Here is a 21,429-nt window from a genome sequence, read left to right as displayed (position 1 = left end):
AAAACTAATGACATGATTTATGTTCAAAACAAAAACATTCCCCATTACCATTCTCAATTTTATGATATATAGCATCAAATGACAACCACTGACTTATAGTCTCCTTCTTTCTTGGGACAGGCCTGTTAATACAGTTAAACCTTGTTGTGAGTACCAACCATAAGACTGATATAATCGCACAAATTAAGTTACTATAAAAATCAGTTCAAAGGGCTGAACTGGTCAGATTAATGCAAAGCACAATCGAAGTGATGGAAATCACTCATGGAAAGATTAGAATTGCAGTTTGAATAATTTCATATTAAGGTATGGTGGGGGAAATGAACATAAATAAAGCACTGCAGTTTATATCTTATTCAAATAATATTGCCTGTTCTGAACATGTTTCAACCCCACCAAAAACTAGGGGTGATATCAGGTGCTCCAGAAGGGTGAGCAGATCCTGTTCCACATGTGGCACCCGTCGTGTTGCTTATGTGATAACAAATCCGGAAAATAGTCTTAATTCGGTAGATCACAATCATGAAAGGGAAGGGGGTAGTAGTTCCGACGTCAGGAACATATCCGATATCATTTGTGAAACAGTTATTCTGTAACGGTCAACCAACTCGTGATGGATTCGGTAAAATTTACAAAGGGATGATTTCAACTTCACCATTTGGAACTCTTGGTTTAATAGCTTCCTTGTGAGCAGCAACCCTCTATCAAGAAAATCATAAAAGGAAATGCTAGCACTGGAATATCGTATCAATTAGGAGATTTATACCCCGTATGTAGGTGCTGCTGGAATGTTGATACTTAGAAATGGAAATTTCACAATTGGAAAGCTGAAATCATCTCTTTTGACTTAAAGTTTAAACTAGTCTGGTTGAAAAGCATGTTAACCAGCACTAGCAAACCTTGTGGTAGTAAGTTCTCTGGTTTCGAACCTGCCTCTTTCACAGGGAAATCCAGATTTACTGACTTTGAGATTCATGGATCTTCCTTGGGTATACCTTTCCCAATCTGTGATTACTCATTCTGTTTTACTGGGTTCGAAGCCTGTGGACGACCTCAGATTTTCGCAGTCATCATATGTGTAAAGTCTAACCTGAGGTTTCTACTTGTGCTCTCAGTGAGACAGCTGAACACTATTTGGCGGCGGCTCGAAATCTTTTATGTTCATAATAATAAATTAGATGTTTACAAAACTTTGAATTTTTGGAAAACTAAGGCTAAGATTACCTTAGCTGTATTTGGCAAAACTTTTAGGAATTTTGGTCCTCAATGCTCTTCAACTTCGTACTTTATTTGGCCTTTAAACATTTTTGATTCGAGGGTCACTGATGAGTCTTTTGTAGACGAAATGCGCGACCGGCGTATATATAAAATTTTAATCCTGGTATATATGATGAGTTTATTTACAGGACAAAGTGCAGGAATTTTCAGACTTGAAGAGATTGGCTATTTTACATTCTAACATTTCAGATGACAAGAAAGCCAAAGTTGTGAAGGGTAAGAGGCCAGATAAGTGGTATTTGTCTCCTCTGTTAAAACTTGAAGAGAACATTTATACAACTCCTCTTCCAGTGAGGGCAGGCTTTCCAACTTTCGATTAAGGGTCTCTGATAACTTCAGACAAGTGGCTGCTTTCAATTTAACGGATGGGATTGGAGCTTCAGTTTTTGGAACAGCCTCCTTTTCTCCTGTTCTATATGGCTTTTTGTGTTTCTTTGAAACTTTGCGATTGTCATACAAGTGAGAGGTTTAGCTAGCTATAAAACCATGTTTAATCCAATAATATGACAGTTGTTATCCATTCATTTGAAGAGTTTGAGCTTTTGATTTTACCATTAGATTAGGAACTTTCCGTTTTGAATTTTCTTCGGAATTCAGTATTTTTGTGATTTTACTTTGTCCTAATAATCGGTCAGTGACAAAGGATTCTTGTGAACACTCTTGTTCAGATGGGTGTGTTGAAGGGATAACCAATCATTTTCGTCTAGGGTTTTATTCTTGGCTGTTCTTGGTTCACAAGAAGAACGGAATTATGAGACCGGTTCTATAACTTTCTGTTCTGAATATGTATCTCGTGGTCCCAGATTTCAAAACGCAAACCAACAGGTCAATACGGTCGAAACTCCATTCAGGAATTGCATGACTTTTCTAAATTTGATAAATGCTTGTTTTCACATCCAGATTTCTCCAAATTTTCGTAATTTCCTGTGACTAGTTTGGGCAGAAAGGTGTACAGTTTCAAGGCTATGCCTTTTGGTCTTTATACTGCTGTCCTACTTTTTAGCTCACCTGACCTGAAAGGTCAAGTGAGCTTTTCTCATCACTTGGCGTCCGTCGTCCGTCGTCCGTAAACTTTTACAAAAATCTTCTCCTCTGAAACTACTGGGCTAAATTTTACCAAACTTGGCCACAATCATCCTTGGGGTATCTAGTTTAAAAAATGTGTCCGGTAACCTGGCCATCCAACCAAGATGGCCGCCATGGCTAAAAATAGAACACAGGGGTAAAATGTATATTTTGGCTTATATCTTTGAAACCAAAACATTTAGAGCTAATCTGACATGGGGTAAAATTGTTAATCAGGTCAAGATCTATCTGCCCTAGAATTTTCAGATGAATCGGACAAACCCTTGTTAGGTTGCTGCCCCTGTATTGGTTATTTTAAGGAAATTTTGCAGTTTTTGGTTATGATCTTGAATACTATAATAGATAGATATAAACTGTAAACAGCAATAATGTTCAGCAAAGTAAAACCTACAAATAAGTCAACATGACCAAAATTGTCAGTCAACCCCTTAAGGAGTTATTGCCCTTTATAGTCAATTTTTAACAAATTTTCGTCAGTTTTTGTAACTTGTACAAAAATCTTCTTCTCTGAAACTACATGGCCAAATTAAACCAAACTTGGCGATAATTATCATTGTGGTATATAGTTTGAAAAATGTGTCTGATGACACCGCCTACCAAACAAAATGGCCGACATGGCTAAAATTAGAACATAGTGGTAAAATGCAGTTTTTGATTCATATCTTTAAAACTAAGACATTTAGGTCAAATCTTTCAAGATTTAAATGTCCATCAGAATAAGATCTATCCCCTCACAAATAGATGAATCTGACAACTCGTTATTGGGTTGCTACCCTAAAATTGTTAATTTTAAGGAAATTTTGCAGTTTTTGGTTATTATCTTGAATACTATTATAGATAGAGATAAACTGTAAACAGTAATTTTGTTCAGCAAAGTAAGATCTACAAATCAGTCAACATGATAAACATTGTAAGAGTACCCCTTAAGGAGTTATTGCCCTTTATAGTCAATTTTTAACAAATTTTCGTCAGTTTTTGTAACTTGTACAAAAATCTTCTTCTCTGAAACTACATGGCCAAATTAAACCAAACTTGGCGATAATAATCATTGTGGTATATAGTTTGAAAAATGTGTCTGATGACACCGCCTACCAAACAAAATGGCCGACATGGCTAAAATTAGAACATAGTGGTAAAATGCAGTTTTTGATTCATATCTTTAAAACTAAGACATTTAGGGCAAATCTTTCAAGATTTAAATGTCCATCAGAATAAGATCTATCCCCTCACAAATAGATGAATCTGACAACTCGTTATTGGGTTGCTACCCTAAAATTGGTAATTTAAAGGAAATTTTGCAGTTTTTGGTTATTATCTTGAATACTATTATAGATAGAGATAAACTGTAAACAGTAATTTTGTTCAGCAAAGTAAGATCTACAAATCAGTCAACATGATAAACATTGTAAGAGTACCCCTTAAGGAGTTATTGCCCTTTATAGTCAATTTTGAACAAATTTTCGTCATTTTTGTAACTTGTACAAAAATCTTCTTTTCTAAAACTATGGGCCATATTAAACTAAACGTGGCCACAATCATCACTATGGTATCTATTTTAAAAAAGTGTCTAATGACCCCACCTACCAACCAAGATGACCGACATCAGTAAATACAGTAACAGGTGAGCGACACAGGCTCTTGAGAGCCTCTAGTTTGCAGTGTTTTATCGAAAAACTAAGGATTTTCTAATCCCAGAAATAGATTACCTTAGCCGTATTTGGCACAACTTTTTGGAATTTGGGGTCCTCAATGCTTTTCAACTTTGTACTTGTTTGGCTTCATAACCTTTTTGATCTGAGCGTCACTGATGAGTCTTATGTAGACGAAACGCGAGTCTGGCATATTAAAATATAATCCTGGTACCTTTGATAACTATTATCTTCATAATTAGATGGCACTCATTCACTACTACCTAGACTATTCTCTAATCAAGATTCATCCCCGACCTCTTCTGGAGGAACACACCGATTTGGCTACTCCTGGGACTGTTTTTTTTTTTAGCTCACTTGGCCTGAAAGTTTAAGTGAGCTTTTCTCACCACTTGACAGACGACCTGTCGTCGTCGTCGTCGTCCGTTAACTTTTACCAAATCTTCTCTGAAACGACTGGTAAAATTTAACCAAACTTGGCCACAATCTTCATTGGTAATCTAGTTTAAAAATGCGTCCAACTACCCCGTCTGCAAACCAACATGGCCGGCATGGCTATAAATAGAACATAAGGGGCAAACACAGATTTTCGCTTATATCTCTGAAACTAAAGCATCAAGAAAAAATTGACATGGGTATCAATGTTCACCAGGGCAGGGTTAGGCCTGCCTGCCCTGATTTTTTTATACGATTCAGACAACCCGTTGTTGTGTTGCTGCACCTTAATTGATAACAGTAAGTTATCTTGATTGAAAAATGTATCCGATGACCCTATCATTCAACCAACATGGCTGCGATTGCTATAAATAGATCATAGAGGTTTACTATAGAAGTCTATGGGGAAATTGTTAAAAAAACCAATTTTAAATGGTCACATCTTGATCACTTATTTAAATAATGATAAGAGATCTTCAGTACCTATAGTTAGCCTACACTGGGATTACCTGTGTAACGTGTACAAAGGGTAAGCGTGTCTGTTTCTGTTTTAAAATGAGTTCGTTACCAGTTTAATACTGGATCCACAATGTTCTATTTACAAAATAGTATATCAACTAATCTTTATTCATAAATTAACGTCAATGAACCAAAATATGTACAACTGCCCTTTGCGTTCTTTAATAAACTATCTCAATTTTATCTACAAGTATTCTACTTTAAGTATATATACCTGGTACAAATTTGTTCTAATACAAATTTGTCCTGGGTAAGGAACAAACTTGTCATCCTGGTACAATAATGTACCCTACAGGGTAACTCACTTGTCCTTGTTCTCTTGGAACTATTCTGCACCTTACAACTTGGTCACACAGCATTGGCGGATGATCCAGGGGGGGGGGGGGGTCCGGGGGTTGTAATCCCCCTTTTTTTGGCCGATCAATGCCTTTGAATGGGAGCATATAGTTGGAGCCCCCCTTTGCCCTGTATTGGGACCCCCCACCCCTTTTTCCAAATTGCTGGATCCGCCCCTGCACAGACTCACACTTGTCCAATACGGTTCAGCTTGTAAATGTACAAGTCCGTATTCTAACAGACATTGATTGACCTGTTCTTTATTACACTTAAGTAATAATATATATTATAAGAGACAAAGATCTCAAATATTAACGTACCGTAACTTTAGGTCTTCATCTTCTAACGTATGAAAATCAACAAATGGAAGTTTTTAACGACCTTGACTGGCTATACAGCCCTTGCACTGTCGGTTTGAAAATCGTTGATGATGATATGCTAATATATCCCGATGGAAGCTGTACCATTCTTGAAAGAGGGGTGTTCTACCGAAGTGGATCATTACTCGTTTGGACAGTTTCCTTTGGAACACCCCTTCACATTTGAAAAGAGGGACGAAAGATACTAAAGGGACAGTCTAACTCATAAATCTAAAACAAACTGACAACGCCATGGCTAAAAATGAAAAAGACAAACAGAAAAACAATAGTACACATGACACAACATAGAAAACTAAAGAATAAACAACACGAGCCCCACCAAAAACTAGGGGTGATCTCAGGTGCTCCGGAAGGGTAAGCAGATCCTGCTATACATGCGGCACCCGTCGTGTTGCTTGTGTGATTACAAATCCGGTAAATAGTCTAATTCGGTAGGTCAAATTCATGAAAGGGAAGGGGATTGTAGTTACGACGTCAGGAACATATCCGATATCATTTGTGAAACGGTTATTCCATAACGGTCAACCAACTCATGATGGCGTCCGTAAAATTTACGAAGGGATGATTTCAACTTCACCATTTGGAACTCTTGGTTGTGGGCAGTAACCCTCTATCAAGAAAATCAGGTGCTGCTGGAATGTTGCTACTTAGAAATGGAAAGTTCACAATTGGAAAGCTGAAATCATCTCTTTTGTCGTAAAGTTTTGTCTTCAATCGACCCTCATTGTCAATTTCTAGATGTAAGTCAAGATATGAAGCCGACTTAACTGTATCTGTAGTATCCTTTATCTCCAATTCGATGGGATAGATGCGTTTCACATAGTCACCAAATTTTGAATTGTTTAGTGAAAGAACATCATCTTTATAGCGGAAAGTAGAGTTAAAGGATATTGCTAACTTTTTATCTTTCTTCCTAAGAAGTTCCTGCGTGAAGTCAGCCTCATAATAATAAAGAAACAAGTCAGCAAGTAGAGGGGCACAGTTTGTTCCCATCGGGATGCCGATAGTCTGTTGAAAACACGTCCTCCGAACGTAACAAATATGTTGTCAATCAAGAAATCAAGCATCTTGATAATATCGGTTTCAGAGAATTTTTTGTTTGAATCAGAGTGATTCTTTACAAAGTAGGATTTATCTCTCCCTAAGACAAGATACTTGTATCTACGTTGGCCATTCTTTTTTATGAAGCAAAGTTATACCAACTCTTTTAATTTGTCTTTTAGTTTGAAATGAGGAATACTTGTGTAAAGAGTAGAAAAGTCAAATGTTTTAATACTGTTACAAGATGAAAGAGAGTTAGATTGTATGTACTCTAAAAGATCTTTGGAATTTTTAAGTATCCACATCTGATTCACGCCACCTCTAGAATAGGCAGTTTCACAATAACTTTGAAGCCCGTCTTTGATTGCTGATAAAATAGATGTTAATAATTTAGAAAGGGGTTTCGTGGAGCACTTGGAAGACCCAGCAATATACCGTTGTCTGTAAGGACACTTATGTAGTTTAGGTATCCAATACAGTGATGGAAGATCCAGTTCTTCATCTTTGGTTGAAATACCAAAGGAACAAAGAACAGACCTATGATTATCCAGGATTTCCTCTTTGGTAAGTGTCGTGAGGGTATATGTTGAGTTTCCAAGTGAATTGTCTATACCTAATTCGTTTATCAAGCAATTAATGTAATGACTTTTACAGACAAAAACGATGTTATTTGGGGCTTTGTCTGCGGGGACAACAACATATTTATCATGGAGGTCGTATAGGTGTTTAGCAACATTTGGGTCTTTGAAGATTGACGTAGCATGGGCATTGATGGAGCCATTCGGTTTCTTAATTCTGATTTGTATTAACGACCTCACTGTCTTAATCCATTCGGATAGAGTGTCTACGTCTTCCTTCTCGCGCTTAGCCCATTGCCTGGCATAATCCTCGACTGAATCCATCAAAATTTTAAAGTTGTATTTCCCGTGAATAGATGGAATTAGGCTCACGATATTTCGGACCTTTCGATAACACATTTCGTAGAGAAGTGTTATTAACAATGTTAAGGTCACCGGCAATAACGTGGCCAGCAGGATTATATGTGAATTGGGAACTAGCACAAGTGCAATCAGGAGGTTTAGACTTGAAGTCGTCAATATAGATCCTGCAAAACGCGTTTGTAATTGAAAATTTTAGTTGCAATAGGTTTGGTATAGGTATAAGAAAGTAATGGTACAGACTGGTCTTTGAAATAAGGAGGTATTTTCGATCGAACTAATTTATGATGAAGGATATTGCCTAGGTTGACGCCATCGATACCTTTGTTGGCAAGGGAAAGATTTAGAAAAGATTTGACCTGACCTTAAAAGTGTACCCGCGAAACTTCTTACTCTTTTCTGTTTTATTACAGTACATAAAATGCATAAATTAAGGCTTCTGCCGAACTAATATAAACAATCTAACCTTAGATACAAAATCACAACACCTGCTTTCAATCTAGTTAAAATATAATTCTCTGATTTCTTTATATTACATATGAGCGTAATATAACGAAACAGAGATTTATATTTTGATTAGATTGACCTGCTTTTAAATTAACTACTGGACCAAATTAAACAAAACTTGGTCTCAATTATTATTGGGATAGCTAATACTATTTATTATGATTTTAACCTTATTTTACATGATTTGCAAAACCACAGTTTTACTTTATACAGGTCAGCGAGGCAGGCTCTTGAGATCCTCTAGTTTAACTTCATTTTCCTAGTAGATAAGTTTCAGATATTGGTCTAGTTCTTCCTTTAAAGGAGAATCAAGGACGTACGTCCGCTAGTCAGTGCTCTGATCCGCTCTGATGCAGTTTTTAACTTTTAAGGTTCGTCAATTTCTTCAGCTGGTGAGTTTCTAGGTTTCAATCATAGACGTCATTCCACTAGAGCGCCTACACATTCGTCCAATCAAGAGGTTTCTGTCGACACCCAATTTTTCAATTGTTGAAAACACCTGTCCTCATTCCACATCTTCCATGGCGGTTTGTTGGATACTCCGGACTCATATATCTTTGTTTGCAGCTGCGAGATTGAAGAATTGGAGAGCTCATCTAGAGGGCAGAACAGCATGGAAATGTACTTAAGGGGATCTTTGGTCTGGTGCATTGTTGGAGGAACACATGAATCTTTTAGAGATGAGAGCTGTGTTTCTTTCTTTCATTTACTTTTTATGCTGTAATTCAATTATGGTTGTTAGGGACAACTCCACAGTAGTGGCTTGTCTTCAGAATCAAGGGGGAATTCATTCTTTTCTCATAATCTTCTAAGCAAGCAAATTCTTCTTCCACATGTGTCATAGTCTAGATATGATTCTGTCAGTGAGAAATTTTCTGACTGATTCTTTTTGCCGTTCGCGTGTTCCAGCGATCACAGAATGGGCACTTTATCAATCAATGTTTCAAGAGATCACTCTTCGTTTCGATCGTCTTCTTATATATTAGTTTGCCACCAGTCTGAATCACATGTTGAAAACTTACATTTCCGCCATTCCAGACAAAAAATCTTTGCCAGTAGAGGCTATGACCATATCTTGGAAGGGAATGTTCAGTTACTTCTTGTTTTCTCGTTTTCGTCTTCTTCCAAGATCTTGCACAAAATTCATAGTGATCTGCCATAGACAGAACTATATATGTCTCAATACAGCACAAACAACATTTTCCAAAAGACCAAAAAAGTGATAAAGTATATTTGAACAAAAAGCATTTGACTAACAGGTTGAACAAATGGTGTTCTTATATATATTATAATTCGTCTAAATAACAGCGCAATATTGTTAGATCTGTCAATTTTTGTTCTTCCCCAGCTGGGATTCGTACTCCTGCTACTGAAATATCATGGCACCAAATCGCGTTGCACTGTGCTCGACGCACTAGACCACTCGACCACATAGACTCTACAATAATAAAGCTCTCGGTGGCCGGGTGTTACCTTTCCTCGTCAGTTTTAATTTAGAGTCGTAACACAGTACATGATATATAAGGCATGCCAGCTGATCTGTAACATTTCCATCGTCATGCCTTATATGTAATGTACATAGAAGAATTATATATATACGTTCATGTTTATCTATAAAGAGGTAAACTCCTTCAGTAACTGTGCTGTACTCTTAAATCGTATTTTCTTGTTACTTTGTCCTATGGATACTATTTGAAATACTTTTTTGTTATTTAATGTTAACTTGTATCTGGTAAATATAAATTACAGAGACCAAGGATTTGTATATTACTAGTATACAAATCCTTACAGAGACTTATGTGCTCAAGGTGGATAAGGGTCACATATTTTGAAATCTTCATTGCGTGGAGGTGTTATTCATACTTATTAAATTTAGCAACACAGCAATGTTTAACATTATTACGCTTTTAAAAATGAAACAAAACGGTTTGTTTCATACATATCGCTTATTCCAGCTACACATACAGATCAAATGTATCTCATTGGTGTCCTTCGGCTGTTGTCTGCAATTTGGTCGGTTTGTTGTCTCTTTGTCATATTCACCATTTCCATTCTCAATTTTATCTTAACTTTTTAAAAAATGAAACTTTTACATTTTCTTATTTAAACATTTTAACAAAAGGCGTAACTATACTACTAAAACTACATTTCAAAAAAGTTATAAATCTTACATTTACGATGAAGTGAAATTAATCTTCAATTACATCCATGCAAAGTGGGAAAATTATATTGCTTAATAGTAAATGCGTTCTAGTATACATTTGTCAATTTCTTTTGATAATATTTTTTTTTTAAGTAACTTTTTGGTCTAGGAGACTATTTTTTATGGGAAGTAACTTTTTGGTCTAGTAGTCAATTTTTTTTTATGGCAGTAGCTTTTTTTACGGCTCTGATTATCATTAAAATATCTTAATTTCAAGTCGGCTATTATCCTATTTCTACAGAAATGTCTATTTTACATGCACCAGCAACATATAGTGACTTTGTTGACGGTGATGGATAATAGAAACTATGTTATTTTGTTGACGGCGCTTGACAATAGAAACTATGTTATTTTGTTGACGGCGCTGGACAATAGAAACTTAAGTTATTTTGCTGGCATTTTAAGAAAGCAGAAACTACGTTAAAAACTGCTTGTTTACGTATTTGCTATTCAACTGAATAACTGACTATCATTTCAAAAGCAAGTTTAATTTAAGAAGTTTATATTTTTGAAGCTATGTGATTGACTTTATTATATTGTAAAATGTTTTATCAAATTTATGATGAAATAAAATTATACAGTTAAAAAATCTGCGATTTAATTTTCATTTTGCATACATGTTTAGATATGATTTGATGGCTGCTCAATATTTTTATTTTGTTGTTTTCTTGATAATAATAATTCCGTCATTCACTATATTGCTTGAGGCTGAGAACAGTATATATAATGTATGGCAAGCCGTTTTACTATTTATTCAAATTTCATAAAAAAATAAATATATAAGATATCTCCTTCAATATATGAGATATCTTGAATGATTTAATTTTATAAGATATCTTATATATTATATGAGATATCTGATATCTCATAAAGTTTCTAAGATATCTTATATACTTTATAGGATATCTTCTAAAGTGTAGGAGATATCTTAAAAAGTATATGAGATATCTTATACATATATTTTATATACAAATTATATAAGATATTTTCTAAAGTTTTTAAGATATCTCATATAGTTTTAAAGATTTCTTAAATAATTTAGATATCTTCTAAAGAAAATCATATAATAACAACAATTTGAGATATCTTATAAACTATATAAAATATCTTATAAACTATATATAAGATATCTTTTAAACTATAAAAGATATCTTATATAATATATAAGATATCTGATATAATATATAAGATATCTGATATAATATATAAGATATCTGATATAATATATAAGATATCTGATATAATATATAAGATATCTTATACTATCTGTTTTATAAGATATCTTATATAATTTATAAGATATCTCATATAATTTATAAGATCTCTTCTAATGTTTATAAGATATCTCATATATTATATAAAATTTCTTCTAAATTTTATTAGATATCTTATACATATTTTTTATATAAGATATCTTGTATACATAATGAGATATTTCATATAATAAATAAGATATCTTATAAATTTTATAAGATATCTTACATAGTTTATTAGATATCTTATAAACTTAATAAGATATCTTATAAACTTAATAAGATAACTTACTGATAAACTTAATAAGATAACTTACTGATAAACTTAATAAGATATCTTCAAAGTATAAACAAAAGTATATGAGAACTCTTATAAACTATATGAGATATCTTATAAACTATATGAGATATCTTATAAACTATATAAGATATCTTATAAACTATATAAGATATAGCATAAACTATATAAGATATATTATAAAGTTTATGAGATATCTTGAACTAAGAATAAATAGCAAAACGGCTTGCCATACCAATGTCAATAAAAATGTTCCTGATTGCTGGTGGTGGTAAAATAGCCATTTCTATAGAAATATGCTATTTTTTCGAGCTTGAATTCAGATATTTTAAGCAGAGCCGGAAGAATAGCCAATTTGCTTCTTTTTATACTATAAAAACAAGGAGTCTAACTATACAAATCCTTGAGGATCTGCTTACCCTTCCGGAGCCACAGGCACTTGTCTCAATTCCCCCCCCCCCCCCCCTATATACCTTAATATAAAATTTAAGGTATATAGGGGGGGGGAAATTGACACAAGTGCCTGTGTCCGGAGCACAGGCACTTGTCTCAGAAAAAAAATTCCTATATATCTTATAACACATTTTTTTTTCTGAGACAAGTGCCTGTGGTCCGGAGCACCTAAGACCACCCCAAGTTTTTGATGGAGTTCGTGTTGTTTATTCTTTAGTTTTCTATGTTGCGTCATGTGTACTATTGTTTTTCTGTTTGTCTTTTTCATTTTTAGCCATGGCGTTGTCAGTTTGTTTTAGATTTATGAGTTTGACTGTCCCTTTGGTATCTTTCGTCCCCCCTTTTTTTGACTAAACTTCAAAATAATATATTTAAATATAAATTAATGTTTAATTCCATGGAAACTTTCAATATACTACAATAAAACCACACCACTTCAATATTATTTAACATGCCAAAAGAGTATAAACAGGGTCTCACGCGTAAAATGGAAATTATTTAAATTAGCGGCAGGTGCGCGTGCCATCTGGCGGTACGACAATTCCAAATTGGTCACGTGACTTTGTTATTCATCCGCCATTTTGATTTTAATCGCAACTTCCTGAGAAAAACGAAATGATTTGTTGACAAATTTTAATGCGACAATATCTCAACCAATGGACTGGGTAACATTAATTTGACTTGTTGATCTGAAGCAGCAAGTCAAACTTCGCATGGTAAGTGCAGTGCAGGCATCAGAAATTCCCCTGAAATGATGTCATCTTTACCTGGAAGACCGACTTCCGTTCTAACTTGCAGATACACCTTTATGAAAAACAACTATTATTTAACTTGAAATGAATAAAATAGTTATTAATGAATGGCCATAACACGTTTCCAATGTGAATTTAGTTATACCCCATCAATATATTGGTGTTGAACCAGTCAAAAAAGCCTCTGAAATAAGAAAATTCCACTGAGGCACACCTGTGAAAAGCATGGAATGTTTGTGGTGTTCACCTGCAACTAGTACAGATAATCGTCTGCAGATGGTATTTTCCAGTTTATTTTTGATAAATCCTCTTCATAAAAAAGTGTTTAAACATAATGTCATGACACTGGAATAGGTGGGGGACCACTCTGACACTTAAATGGAATAACATACAATCATTGCTTCATGTACATGGACCTGAAATGCCAAGGAAACAAACCTCAGTTATTACCGATATTTAGTCACAGTGTACAATGGTAAAGAACTTCTTAATTTTTTTTTGGGGGGGGGGGGGTGAGGATTCCACATTAATTGGGTCAGCAACTGACTTATTGGGTTGCTATTCAATACAGCATGACACTCAATAAGGCACTTGATGACACAGTTTCAGCGTGATGGTATATTTTCCATTGTTGATTAACGAAAGAAGATAAGGCACATAGATGACAAAGAAGTCATAAGTGTTTGTGTTTATAGGATAGCCCTGAAATGACAATATGAAACAATTCATACAAGAAAAATAACAGTCTAATTTGACAGACAGTTTTATTTTCCAATATTTCACAATTCATTAAATAAGATTATTTACTGACGGAGCATAATATTTCATTCACAATCCTAATTGTATACCAATCATTCGCGATCTGATCGCAATTCTTGACCACTGTTAATTAATTCTTCTATATCATTTATTCCAATAAACAGAATGACGTCCGTGATTCCTACATTTACTATATTATTAATGTATTTTCTCCTGGAAAGCATTATAAATAAAGTTTCATGCAACCACAAACTCACAAGTTAAACAGTGAATAAGTAACAAAAAAGTAACAGGGCATTAGTCGAGGGCTGAAACAGGAACATACACACTATTAGGGTTATTTCATACACCATAGTCAGCTATAGAAAGCCCTGAAATGATATATATTACACTGTTAGTGGTACAAAACAGTGTAGATAAACTGCAAAAGTTACCACAATTTGTTTTAAAATTTCTTTTTCTTTTGTAAGAAGATAAAATTAAAGTGTTGTTCACATTTACTTCTGAATACTCACAAATATACTCCTTTTAAAATTTATCATCAAAATGGATTTATAAACAAGAGCTTCTATCAAAATCTGATCCGATTCATTCTTTCATATATGTATGATATTTTAAAGGGACATTAGAGCCCTCATTTGCTAGATGTTCAGGAAACACGGTTCGATCTGAAAAGAAATATTGTCTCTTTTATAACCTGCAACTGAAAGTAAGTACAAAAAAATGTAGGCATATTTGTTTGCCCCTCTCCAACTGTCTGTCCCATTAAATGGGAATATAATATCTTACCTGACCTTTCTTCTCCAACTTTATACATGTACTATAAACATTGCAATATAAAATGCCAATCTTATTGAGGGCAGCTCTGTTTGGGTTTAGGGGGAGCAAAGGGCCACCATTTTGGGTGGGAAACTTGGTTGATTATATCAGCACTCATTGAAGCCTGGAGCAGGCCCCCTCTTTATAAAAATCTCTGAATATGCCACTGAATGGTCTTTTAAAAAGGTGACCATCTATTAGAATTGTGCAATCTGCTGTGATGACCCTACGAAGCCTATTCTAAACAAATGTGTAAATCATTCTAACGATTTTTTTCAAACTTTAAATTATCTAGAGGTTATACAGACTTGCAATCATTATTCAGCTATGTTGTTTTAAAATAGGCTGGGCGTTTGTGGTTAAACACGTTTTCTTAGGTAAATAATATTGCTGTGAAACATTTTTTTCATGATTGAGAGTGTAATAGTCTTTAGAGTATGACTTTCTTTTTGATGGAATACTAAAATATAAGTCAATATGTTCTTGCTCAATCTTTTGTCACTTTGAAGGTATTATGATTGTCATCCCCAGCCAAAGCAATGTGTAACTGTAATTTGAATTTCAAAATAACTGTGTGACGTTTGTTCGACGCACTGGTCAACTCCACCATAGCGAATCACAAGACTTTGACAAGGCCAAATAAAAAAGCATGTGTGTTTCCTGTTTCCCTACCTACCCTATATTTTAAGCTTAGAAATAGCCTACCCTAAAGTTTTTTTGGTCATTTTTCAATAAGCACTGTTAAAGTCAGGATTTCTCTCCCATAGACTCAATGTAAAAAAAAATGGTAAAATAAAAAAAAATCCCTACCTACCTACCCTATTTTTTTCAAAGATGAAACAGGAAACAAACATATTATTTTATTTGGCCCAATCAGTAAATTCCAGGGAAAAATATCTTTATACATGTAAGTAAAGAAAAGTAAAGAGTTGTCCAAAAAAATATACTAGATTACACAGGAAATGACAAAGTTCAAGAGGTCTAGTCTCATTTATCATTTTACACACAAAAAAAAGGCCCAATCAAAGGAGGGGAGTACACCCCCTCTGAATCCGCCACTGTGAACAATACCAAGAACTTTTGGATACCTTAAGAGCAATATAGCAGCAATAACCTGCCTCCCATAGACTCTATGGGAGGCAGGTTATTGCTGCTATGAGACTGCCAACATTTATATCTAACATTACAGATTCATAACACAGAACTCACTACAGGAATGGTTTATTTTCTTTGAGCAGTATTACAAATAGAGTTATCTCCCCTTGACTGCCAACATGGTCTGATATACATGTATCTGATATATTGTAAATTCATACAACAGAGCTCACTACAGGAATGGTTTATTCTCTTTGAGCAGTATTACAAATAGAGTAATCTCCCCTTGACTGTCAATGATCTGACAAATCTTGTCAAACCATTGAACAACAAGCAGCTGCAGGCTTACCCAATCAAAATACAATTACTATTCTGGCCTACTTTTGAAGGTAATTACAGTTATCTACATTGAAACAATTGTACAGACTGATGATCTGTGTTAGTGACATCATTCTGGCACAAATCTCTATTATAAAGATAACATACACAGAAACCATGTCAGTTTAGTCTGGAGTCATTATGAAACAAGTACAATGATTGCTTGTTGTATTGTTGGATTCTCATCAGCCATTGTTTTATATCATATTATTTGACTGTGGTACCTTTGCAGGTCATGGGAGGGATTATGTGAAATGATTATACTAAGTCCAAATTTTTGCACACAAAATATTAGAAAACTATGTTTTGTCTATTCTTTTGAAATTTACAGATTGTCAGTTATTATATATAAACATTTCATATTTGGTAAAAGAATTAAGACCAAAGTGCTACTTTAGAGTAAGCTTTTTGCAGCTATCAGTAAACTGATGTTACTACAATGCAATGTAGCTGGAAAATATGAATAAAATCCGACTAAAAACTAATGTTTTAGTTAGATTCAGGTAATGTAATTAAGAATTAAAAGATTCCTAAAACTATTTAAAAAGAATTGTTAACCCCATGAAAAGTGATAATGTATTGTAAAGTTGAAACATTGATAAGTTTTGGAGGTCATTTAGCCTCTAATTTTTCTGAGAGTGCCATTTTGAATGTATTTTATTTCTGCAAGCACTGTTTTACATGCAATTTGATTGGACGATTATGTGAATTATTGCAAGTCTATATATTTGGAATCAGATCTTGGAATTTCTTTTATTGTTGAAAAATGCAAATTCAACCCCCACTTTTGTCCCCTAACTTTGATGATACAGTACTAGTGCATTAATTTAATAATTCATTCTACACTAATTATTTTGGGTAATTTATGTGAATAAGAAGGATTAACTAACCATGAAATTATAAGAAACTCAAACACAAAAAGGGTATAACTGTTTTTTAAAGGCAGTGCTTTAAGGCCTGACTTTTAAGTCATGAGGTTCATCTTTTCATACGCAATCTATGCTGGGGGTCTTTTGGCCAGAAATAGATCCGGAAATGTTCGAATTTCTCCTCTTTTTTTTATGGTATGATATAGTTTTTGTTTCTTTCATTTACATTGGGGACTAAAGAAACTATCAGTGTGTATTGTTCGTTTTATAGAACTTGTTATTAGTGTGTATTTTGCATTATAAGCAGTCAACCTGACTACAAACTATCATTATTTGTATATTCCGTGTGGAAAGAGGTCAGGTCAATTTCAAGTGTTATCTTACATCTAAAGATTCTTTCATTAGTTCAGACGTTGATATAACAATGAAAAGTCGACTGAACATGATTAATATTGCATCTTCTATAATTCAAAGCAGAATTCGGTTTATGAACGAGAAACCGTAAAGCGTTTTCAATTTCGGTATTAGTTATGTATGTTGTCTACGTATTATCCTGGTTCCCGGTACTACGTTCCGGGTATTAGCTATTTGATATATTTGATGTGTAACATTACAATCGGGTACCAGCCAATCTACGTGTGTATGCGTACATGTTTTCCCGCCAAAATGACCGACTTAAAAAATAGTCCATAAACGTTCCGTATAATGATATGCAAATTCATAATTAATCGTAACTTTTTTTTATCTTTGTATAATTAATATAACAAAATGGATTCCACAAAATTGAAAATAGCATTATTTTACGAGGATTTCTCATATTTGTTTCACTTCCGGGCGCAGTAATACGTATGTTTTGAAGAAGCTCGAAGAATTTGACAAGTGAATTAAGAAGGAAACGGATAGATATACGTCCTTGCTATCAGGTAAAACAATTTAAATGTTCAGAACAAACACATTTACTTCACACAAATAGTACAGGCTTAAGCTTTTTATTGTCTAGCTTATACACGACTGTAGTCAAGTGTTTAAACGACGGCGGTGACCTACAAGGTACGGGTCATACTGGGTCAAGTCTAAATATGTAAACATATCCACGTGCTATTAGGTAGAATTAATCGTAATGCAATATCTACAATTTTTTCCTCCTTAATACATCGTTTAACCAGATATATTTCTCCTTTATACATCGTTTAACCAGATTTCTATTTCAAATACACTTAAACACGGGTTGTATGTACGTATCTTTTCTAGTGTTTTCTTGTCCTTATTAAAGTTCATTTGTTGATGTTTAAATATTTTTGAACGACAGAACACAGTAGTGAATGAATGCAACAATTATATATACTAAAGACGTCACTTGGGCTGTACAATGATAGTGTACGTATATCATACTGATAATTATTCTAGCAGTAATTATGTTAATTTAGGATGTAATGTCTAATGACAGGAATTCATGAGCTATGCCTCAGGCTTTCTGAAAAAATATCAATGACAATGTAAACAGGAACAAAACTTTGACACGAATGATGCTCTCTTCTATGTTATATAGTTATTTAGGTATATGTGTTGCACAAGTTTCAATTAAACTTAAGTTATAAAACTTGTTTTCAGGGCACAAACCCACTTTAAAGAGACTTGTCTACTGCCATACCCATCCTATTTTCATGCACCATTTGCAAGCAAGAGACTGAATGGTTTGCAAAATTAAAAATCAGGACGGTGTCCAATTAAAACAAAAGAACTAAACTGGATGAATATTGTAGGAGAAATCTAGAGGAAAGTTTTGATTTGTGAAATTGGTTTTCCTATAAAGTCATTCATCCTAGCCTGCAGAAAGGAACTATAACTATCCACCACCAACTGACGAGCTAATGTTGAGCTTCACATATGGAACTACTCAAATACCATCAATGTCTATGTTTTCAGCACAGATTTCACAATTTATGACACAGCTGTGCTTTTTTTTATACCAGTTAAAGAGTTGTGTACTAAATTTTATTTTTTTTATCAATAAATATATATTATATTAATTGTGTCATCTAAGAACTTGTATTTTGCCAATAGATGCATACACATGTACTAGTGAATGAAAGTGGTGCAGTTCATTTTGCTTTGGTATATAGAATTGAATTACAATTGTTCATGTTATTGGAATGCATATAAAAATAAGGAGATGTGGTACAATGTATATGATATTTAGTGAGTTTATCAAGCAAAAGTGAATAAGAAATAGGTATAAGCAGTTACAGGTACTACTGTACAATTTCAAACAATTAGAAAAACTCATACCGTAAAGAGAATTTCATATTTACAAGTAAGTTTTGTTTTTGCGTTGAATAATTTTCTTCTATTGTTTTAATTGCAAATATGGGAAGTGGTTAAAATGCTAATGAGACAGCATAGTGTTATGGCCACAGAGCCTTAATTGAAAACTTCTTTTTCATTCATACCAGTAGATTTAGCCTGGAGTTAGAAACATATCTGCCAACTTTTCAAAATGCACATGGGGGTTTTACGTGAAAGATGGTTCATATAGTCATACAAAACCTTCAAGGGGGCCTTCAAATGGGAGCAGGACAAGTCGCCCCACTGGCTAATTGCCCCACTTTTTAAAAAAACACCACAAACTGATTTATCAAATTGCCCCACATGTGAAATTGGTTAAATCATGTTTAATATTACTCCTGCCAACTCGCCCCACATGTGAAATTGGTTAAATCATGTTTAATATTACTCCTGCCAACTCGCCCCACATGTGAAATTGGTTAAATCATGTTTAATATTACTCCTGCCAACTCGCCCCACATGTGAAATTGGTTAAATCATGTTTAATATTACTCCTGCCAACTCGCCCCACATGTGAAATTGGTTAAATCATGACAAAATATTTCAATATTGATGTATTTGTGGACTCACCAGTTTTGAAAATGGTGAGTCCAGACAGATTTTGATGAGTCCAGGACTCATGGACTCGCCTTAGCGAGAACCCTGTTTAATATTACTCCTGCCAACTCGCCCTACTTATAAAAAAACGGTAATTTTTAGATTAGTATATATAATTAAAAATAAAAACTCGCACTTTAATGAAAACTAATCTACACAGAATACAAACAAACCGAAAATTAATTTAATAACAATTTATTGATATATATACTGAAATTATAATTCTAAAAAAAACCTGATTGTTGAAGAATAAATGTAAGTTTTGAAGCTTAGTTATTTGCATAACAATTGAAAAGAAACCTGTTAATTGTATCATAATGCAATATAAGGAATTGAACTTATATTCAATGGGATAACATCTTTTTCCATACGTGGTGGGAGTTGGCATTACTAAATTCATCCTGGTTAATAATATATTTATCTAGATTTCACCGATTTCCATTAGGTGGGACCAGTTTGCAGGAGTTATATTAACAGAATTTAACTTTAATATATACAATGGGATAATATCTTTTTACATAAGTGGGGCGAGTTGGCATTACTAAATTCTTCCTGGTTAATAATATATTTATCTAGATATTATCGTTTTCTATTAGGTGGGGCGAGTTGGCAGGAGTAATATTAACGGGATTTAACACAGTTCACAAGTGGGGCGATTTGGTAATCCAGGTTGGGGCAGTTTTTTTTTAAAGTGGGGCGAGTTAGTGAAAAAGTGGGGCTATTTGCTAATGGAGCGATTGTCATGGATTCCCTTCAAATATATTCTAATGTGGTTTTTGGCTTCTTCTTGAATTAATTGTTTTCTTTAAATAGTCGACAAAATTGCTCTTACAAAATTTCCATTTGGGAGCCTCGAGCTCGATGGGGGAAATACTCTGCAAATACAGACAGTTGGCAGGTATGGTCATCAAAAAAGTTGACATGTTACTATGTACATTTACCATTATGTTACTTGATGTTCTTGCTATACACACAGTACAGAGACTAGTCAATCTTTGTGAACTATTTTTTAAGGGAGTCATAGAAAATGCGTATAAAATCAATAATTAAAAATAGTCTATTTATATTGAAAAGGAAAAGTTCGTATATGTCTAAAGAAGAGGGACAAAAGACACCAAAGGGACAGTCAAACTCATAAATTTAAAGCAAACTGACAAGGCCATGGCTAAAAATGCATTTCATGGCGAGGCACAGAAAATATACTGTAAACAGTAGACTATAGATATAGGTGAACTAGGTACAAAAGAACTCTAAATCTTAAATTCTACAAACCACCTCTGTTCTATGGAAGATAATGATATAACTGGACTAGAAATACACACAACCTGTAATTAACTGCCTTTACAGCGCTTTCGCGCTTTGATTAAGCTTGACTTCATGTGCCATGTCTTTCTATTATATTTGAGAGATATTTTAGCCAATACTGAACTTCTTGTTT

At 34.0% G+C, this 21,429-nt stretch overlaps 1 protein-coding gene across 2 annotated transcripts in view; it reads left to right on the top strand.

Annotated features, from left to right (window-relative positions):
- Positions 1–12,910: 12,910 nt before the first annotated feature.
- Positions 12,911–21,429, top strand: part of LOC134706502 (tyrosine-protein phosphatase non-receptor type 4-like) — a 90,933-nt gene continuing 82,414 nt past the window's right edge. The window contains exon 1 of one of the 2 annotated variants that reach the window (XM_063565505.1): positions 12,911–13,092. The gene's annotated coding sequence lies outside the window, so the exon portion shown is untranslated. Of the gene's footprint in view, positions 13,093–13,388; positions 13,408–21,429 lie in introns of those variants that run through there. The other variant, XM_063565506.1, reaches the window with a different exon arrangement.

The sequence above is a fragment of the Mytilus trossulus genome, chromosome 2 (genome assembly GCF_036588685.1).
Source record: "Mytilus trossulus isolate FHL-02 chromosome 2, PNRI_Mtr1.1.1.hap1, whole genome shotgun sequence".
Lineage (NCBI taxonomy): Eukaryota > Metazoa > Mollusca > Bivalvia > Mytilida > Mytilidae > Mytilus > Mytilus trossulus.
Note: the sequence above shows the minus strand (reverse complement) of the source record. Positions and strands in the feature narration are given on the sequence as shown.